Source organism: Muntiacus reevesi, chromosome 4 (assembly GCF_963930625.1).
Source record: "Muntiacus reevesi chromosome 4, mMunRee1.1, whole genome shotgun sequence".
NCBI lineage: Eukaryota > Metazoa > Chordata > Mammalia > Artiodactyla > Cervidae > Muntiacus > Muntiacus reevesi.
In genome coordinates this window covers 59,719,046-59,726,277 of record NC_089252.1, presented here as the reverse complement: position 1 = coordinate 59,726,277, position 7,232 = coordinate 59,719,046, and the positions used below count along the sequence as shown (strand labels likewise).

General features: G+C 38.7%; 1 pseudogene; it reads left to right on the top strand.

The window, feature by feature from the left end:
• Nucleotides 1-4,711: 4,711 nt before the first annotated feature.
• LOC136167915 (olfactory receptor 4C45-like) lies at nucleotides 4,712-5,654 on the top strand (annotated as a pseudogene).
• The last annotated feature ends 1,578 nt before the right edge of the window (nucleotides 5,655-7,232 follow it).

Here is a 7,232-nt window from a genome sequence, read left to right as displayed (position 1 = left end):
AGGCGAGAATATTGGAGTGGTGTGCCATTTTCTCCTTCAGGGGATCTTCCCCACCTAGGGATTGAACCGGCGTCTCTTACATCTCCATCATTGGCAGGCAGTTTCTTTACCACTGAGCCACCAGAGAGGCACCAATTCTTATCATTCAGTTTAGTTCAATTTTTCAGTCCTGTTCAACTGTTTGTGACCCCATAGACTGCAGCATGCCAGTCTTCCCTGGGAGTTCCCATACCAACTCCCAGAGTTTGCTCAAATTAGGGTCCGAGTTGGCGATGCCATCCAACTATCATGAGATTCTCATACCGATTCATCATACTGATTTATCAGATTCATCATACTGATCATCAGATTCTCAGCAGGTTGAGATATTTAGCTACTTTAAGAAGACTCGTGTTTCCAGGAAAATAGTAAACTGCTGGTGGGTGGGACTGTTTTTATTTTATCAAAACTTAGATAAACACAGGCATTTCCTGAGTATAGGGGAATAAAGGGTAGGCAGGAATATTTTACCAGATGAGATTCTAATTTACAAGGACATTGTTCTTCCTCCTTCCCTCAAGTAAATAGGTACAAAGTCATTTAATAGAATCTTTCACTGACGGTTTAACATTGATTCATCCCTTTAGACTGCAGAAGGATGGGTAGTTTTTAACTAGAAAGATTTCTCCAAATTGAAAGAAAGCAAAACCCAGAAGTATATATAATGCGTAAAGCAAGGGGAATGAGTAATTTAACTTCTTATGCATGATACTATCTAGCACAGGCAGAAGTGGAGGTAAACAAGCAAATGGGGGTAAAAGAGAAATTGGGCAAGTCTCCAGCTACAGCCAAGTCAATGTCTCCCCATTCTACTTCAGCTTACTTTCCATTAATTTGTGTTACTATTAGAAACACAACAGAAAATGTAGAAAACCTCATTGCATAGCAGAAGATTTAACTCAAATATGGACTCAAGTATGGACTATACATACAGAGATTTCAGGAAGTCCTATTCATGGGTTACACAAGGGCCATTGTATCTATGTGGAACCCTGCTGAAAATTGTCAGAGATGTACTCAGGTTGAACTAGAAAAATCAATGTCTGCTAAATGTTCCAATTTAATAGAAACAAAATAAATTTTAGGTAATTAAATTATTATTTTCATGTAATAACTTAGGTATCCAGTACTTAAAGGGTTTTCCTGATGGCTTAGAGGGTACAGAATCTGTCTGCCATGCAGGAGATCCAGGTTCAATCCCTGGGTTGGGAAGATCCCCTGGAGAAGGAAATGGCAACCTACTCCAGTATTCTTACCTGGAAAATTCCATGGATGGAGGAGCCTGGTAGGCTACAGTCCATGGGGTTGCAAAGAGCCGGACACGACTGCGTGATTTCACTTTCACTTTAACCTAGTGTTCACATGCTCAACAATAGCTTATTTTTTTTTAATGGGCAAAGGCCTTGAATATGTTTTTCTACAAAGGAGACACACATATGAATAACAAGTATATGAAAAGATGTTTAACAACATTAACCATCAGGGAAATCCAAATCAAAACCACAGTGAGATATCCCCTCACTGTTAGAATATCCATTATATAAAACAAAAGGGTTGGCAAAGATGTGGAGAAACGGGGACTTTTGTCTTACTGTCAATGGGAATATAAATTGGTATAGACCCTTTGGAAAACAGGAGGGGGTTTCCTCAAAAAATCAATGTTAGAAGTACCACATGTCCTGTAATCCCACTTTTTGGTATTTATTCAAAACAATTTAAATTAAGATCTCAAGGAAGTATTTGCACTATTAAATTTATTTCAGCATTGTTCAATCCTTGGGCTGGAAAGATCCCCTGGAGAAAGGAAAGAGCTGCCCACTCCAGTAATCTGGCCTGGAAAATTGCATGAACTGTATAGTCCATGGGGTCGCAAAGAGTTGGACACAACTGAGACACTTTCACTTTCACTTTTGAGCTTCCCTGATAGATCAGTTGGTAAAGAATCCACCTGCAATGCAGGAGACCCCAGTTCAATTCCTGGGTTGAGAAGATCCGCTGGAGAAGGGATAGGCTACCCACTCCAGTATTCTTGGGCTTCCCTGGTGACTCAGCTGGTAAAGAATCCCCCTACAATGAGGGAAACCTGGGTTTGATTCCTGGATTGGGAAGATCCCCTGGAGAAGGGAAAGGCTGCCCACTCCAGGATTCTGACCTGGAGAATTCCATTTACTATATAGTCCATGGGGTCACAAAGAGTCAGACGTGACTGAACAACTGTCACTTTTCTCTATCAGCATTATTCACTACAGCCAGGATGTGGAAACAACCTAAATGTTCATCAGTAGATGAATGGACTTTCTAATGTGGTGTATACTTATGTGGAAAATCATTCAGGCTTTAAAAAGAAGGAAATTCTGCCATTTGTAACAACATGGATGAATACTTATGTCATTATTTTAAGTAAAATAAGTCAGTGATAGAAGGACAAATACTGCCTAATTCCACTTATTTAATTGTATAAAATAATAAAACTCTTAGAGGCAAAGAGAACAAAATTATGGTTTCTAGGGGCTAGGGGAAGGCAGGAATGAGAAGCAATTATTTAACGGATGTGGAGTTTCAATCTGAGAAGATGAAAAAGTTATGAAGATGTTTACATGACAATATATTAATAAATGTATTAAATGCCACTGACTGTGCACTTAAAATGCTAAATTTCATGTTATGTGTATTGTATGACAATAAAAGAATCAAGGGGAAGGGACAGACTTTGAGTGAAGTTGGCAGCAAATAGGAGCAAATTTGTTAACAGTTGTGGAGAGAACTGAGTGCATGGCTTCCTCTCTGTTCTGAACTTCAGGAATGCATTCATTTGGTTTAAAGGTAAAGATTGATAGCAAAGAAAGGTGACGGGGTCCCAGATGGATCTTCATCACCTCAGAAGTGGAGGGACAGACGACAGTAGTGTAGCCTCCTTCCTGAAGTGTTTCTATTCTCTACCTCTGTACTTCTTCATACATGAGTGACTAGCTGGGTGTGATTTTCTCACTGGCTACTCTGTGAAAGCCTAGGACTTACTGTAAATTCCCATGATTCTCTCTTTTTGTAGGGAGAATACCATGAGAATACCACAGAAACCATGAGAACCTGTCACCTAGGTACTCATCCCAGAGGAAGTTTATATGCTTATGACTTTTAAATTGCTCAGTGTATGGGAACTGGGAATCCTGTCATCTAAGTCTCCTCATAAAAACATCACAATATCGCAGGATAAGCTGGCACATAACTTTGAAGACTGTCATTTCCATTCCCAGAGCAACCATAGCCTTTTGAACATTCATATTTTCAGAGCGAAATTTATTCTCTGAACTCTGACCTATGCCTAAAATCACCCCTTATATCTTCGCCAGTATCACCAATACCAAAGTGAGGAACAAAGCCCTGTCACCAAACTTTGCACTTAACTTACCAAGTCTCAGCCTTAACTATAGCCAGAGACATGTGTGTAACCTAAGCTCAACTGCATTTCTGGCCTCTAATTGTTGTTTGTGGGAGCCAGACAGGAGCAAAGGAAAGTCAGTAAAAATTCCAACAGGGACAAGTACTAATCCTCTGAGGACTTGACAGGTCAATGCACTACCAAACCCTGCACTTTGTGAAAATCTATTTAAGCACTTCTCTAGAGTCAGTGAAGAAAGAGTTGTAAAGAAGGACCTTGAAGTAAATAACAGCCACAGAGCCATGCACCAGCAAGCCGAAGATCTGTTTGAGATTAACTGCTCCCAAAGTCTCTTTGGCAGAATTGATTTGAGAAAACCATGTCCAATCAAATAGATTTGATTTCCTTATACATTCTATAATTCCATGTACTAGTTCTTCCTGATTTGAAAAATTTTTCATACTACATTTTTGAAGATGGATTTATAATCTCACAAGAAGCCAAGAAAATGAGTCTAGTCAAAATTAGATCCTAGAACTACCACTTTCTTAACTAACAGTTCATTTTCTGAGCAAGTCAATAAAATGAGAGAGCTGTCTAGAGACATAAGAACTTTAATGTTCCTCTTGATAGTTTACATAGTTTATTTGCAGCTGTGGAGCAAATGCTGGTGGGAAGAAAGCAATGGCTGCTTAATTTAAAAACTGAGGAATCTACAATTAACTAATCCTGGTTAGTGACAACTAGTTCTTTTTCTGAAACTTAAGAAGGTTAACTTAATTTAGTCAATTTCATTTCACTGAGATAATTTTTGTAGTTAGATTCTGTGAATTGAAGGTTAAACTTTCTAAGAATGAATTTGGACATAATGATAAGAAGATATTAATAAACACTATAAATTTCCTAAAGGGCTTCCTTGGTGACTCGGTGGTAGAAGAATCCGCCTGCCAATGCAGGAGATGTGGATTCGATCCCAGATTTGGGAAGATCCCTTGTAGAAGAAAATGACAACACATTGCACTATTCTGGCCTGGAAAATCCCATGGACAGAGGAATCTGGCAGGCTATAGATAATGGGGTCACAAAACAGTTGGACATGGCTTACAGACTAAACAACAACAATGTTCCTTAAAAGATGCTGTTGAAAAATGCAAGTTGCTTTACAAAGCTGTAATTAGTATTTATGTATCACTAAATAGATTGATTCTGTATATATGATGAAATATTTTATGTTAAATTTGAGACAGTCATTCAGAAAAGCTGTGATCTTTCCAGAAGGACCAACATGAATTGATGGAAAGGATGAGCAATGTAACAGAATTTATCCTACTGGATCTGACCCAGAATCCAGGAATGCAAAAGCTCTTAATTTTTTATTTTGTTTTTGTTTGTTTGTTTCTGATCACCTACTTGATCACATTGGCAGGTAACCAGATCATCTCAGTCACCATCTTCACCAGCCCAGCCCTCGGTTCTCCCATGTACATTTTTCTGTCTTATTTGTCCATGATGGATGGTTTCTACTCTTCCTCCACAGCACCCAAGTTGATCTTTTACTTGATCTCTGGAAAGAACACCATTTCCTTCAGTGACTGCATCACTCAGGTCTTTGCTGAACATTTCTTTGCTGGAGCCATGATTGTCTTGTTGATTGGCATGGCCTATGACCGCTATGTAGCCATCTGTAAGCCCCTGCACTACATGACTGTCATGAACTGACCTGAGTGTGCTTTGCTGGCTGGAATGGCTGGGGCTTTAGGGTTTCTCCATGGAGGGATCCAGATTTTGTTCATGGTTCAGTTACCATTCTGTGGCCACAATGTCATTGACCATCTTATGTGTGATTTAATACCTCTCCTGGAGCTAGCCTGCACAGACATGCACACTCTGGGGCCCCTGATTTCTCCAAGTGGGTCACTGTGTTTGCTAATTTTTTCAATGCTGGTTGCTTCTTATGTTGTCTTCCTGCGCTCCCTGAGGACTCACAGCTCTGAAGGGCGTCGCAAAGCCCTGTCCACCTGTGCCTCTCACGTCACAGCTGTCATCTCATTCTTTGTACTTTGTTCATTCCTCTGCCTAAGACCCATGACCTCCTTCCCCATTGACAAAGCTGTGACTGTTTTGCACCATAGTAACTCCTATGTTGAACCCTTTAATCTACACCCTGAGAAATGCAGAAGTGAAAAATATCATGAAGAAGCTCTGGGGACAAATAATGAAAACTGGTGATGAATAAACCTTATTTGGAGTATTCAGGTTTAAAAAACAAAACACTAGTGATATATATAGGAATTTATTTCCTGTATTAGTCTGGATCAGTTTTTTTTTTTTTTCAGGGGCTCATAAATTGTAAGCAAGGGTTGATACCCATTAAGGCATAGTCGACACAGTGCCTACAGCCCACAATATTTTTAAGAGCCCTTGACATGTTTTAACTTTAAAACAGCCAGAAAAAATTAATATAATTTAAATTCAACTTGGATTATAGTCATCTATATAACAATGCAGTCAGAAAATATGATTTTTAATATTTTATGGAGGAAATGGTCCATGAGGATGAAAGTACCAAAGGCTCACAAAAGTCATAATGTTGCCCTGATTGTGGGTATGAAACAGATCAACAGCAATATTGTTGAATACTCATTATACCAAGCACTATAGCTAGAGTGAAGTTTTATTTTAAAAGAAGGAAAGTAACTATACATTTAAAAAAATATAGAACAGTAAAGAGAGTATTCTAAAAGTACATTTATCAAAGTATACTTTTTTCTGATCATCCTAGGTTTGAGAGGTTTATAAATGTTCTCCCACTACAGTAATTAAAAAAAAAAAAAAAAACAAAAAAAACCCCAACTTTTTACTTATCACATTCCCAAGAAGACAGGATTTGCACACAGAAGTAGTTTTCAAAAATTACATTTCCATCATTCCCTGTAGTATACCATAGTACACACAAAAAAGTTGGAAATATAATATTGGTGAGCATGAAAGAAACATCATTTATAAAGTCTGTAGAGTTAAGGCAGAAAATGCCTGTACATTAAAGTAGTTTTAGACTCCAACAGAGGAAACGAAAATTCTGAAAATGAAGTTGTTCTTATGGGAAATTACCAGTGATTTAAGAACAAGTGTGTATTATAGGGAGTTTTACTGGTGGTGGAGTGGTAAAGAATCCGTCTGCCAATCTGGAAGCGTGGGTTCAGTTCTTGGTTTAGAAAGATCCCCTGAAGAAGGAATGGCAACCCACTCCAGTATTCCTGTCTAGGAAACCCCATGGACAGAGAAGCCTGGGGGTCTACAGTCCATGGAGTCACAAAGAGTGGGGCATGACCTAGTGGCTAAGCACAAGAACATGTGTCACAGAACTGGGCAGCAATCGCAAACCTGTGTTATAGAAAATAATCTGGACCATAAATGTAATAAAATTCCAAGAGATTCAGAAATAGTTGTTTTTAAATCAGAGATTAAGAGCTTTGACTCAAAAAGTCTTGATTTCTCTTCTTGTCTATAGCATTAATCAGCCTTGTCAATGTTAGCAAATTGTTTCACCTCTCTGTATTTTTCATCTGTAAAAGGGAACTAATGTTATGCACTTGCTTAAATTGTGAGGATTAAATTACTTAATTTGTAAAATGAGTCTGCTGAAAATCTAAAATTGCTCAGACATTGTAGCCTTCAGAGATGCCACCAGAGCATAAGGGATGCTGGGGATAGTGGTTCCTGATGGAGGAGCCCAGAAAACACTACTGTTATTCACTAACCACAACCACAGGGAGACCAAACGTCCCTCCCAGCCTCACTTCACTGCAAAATG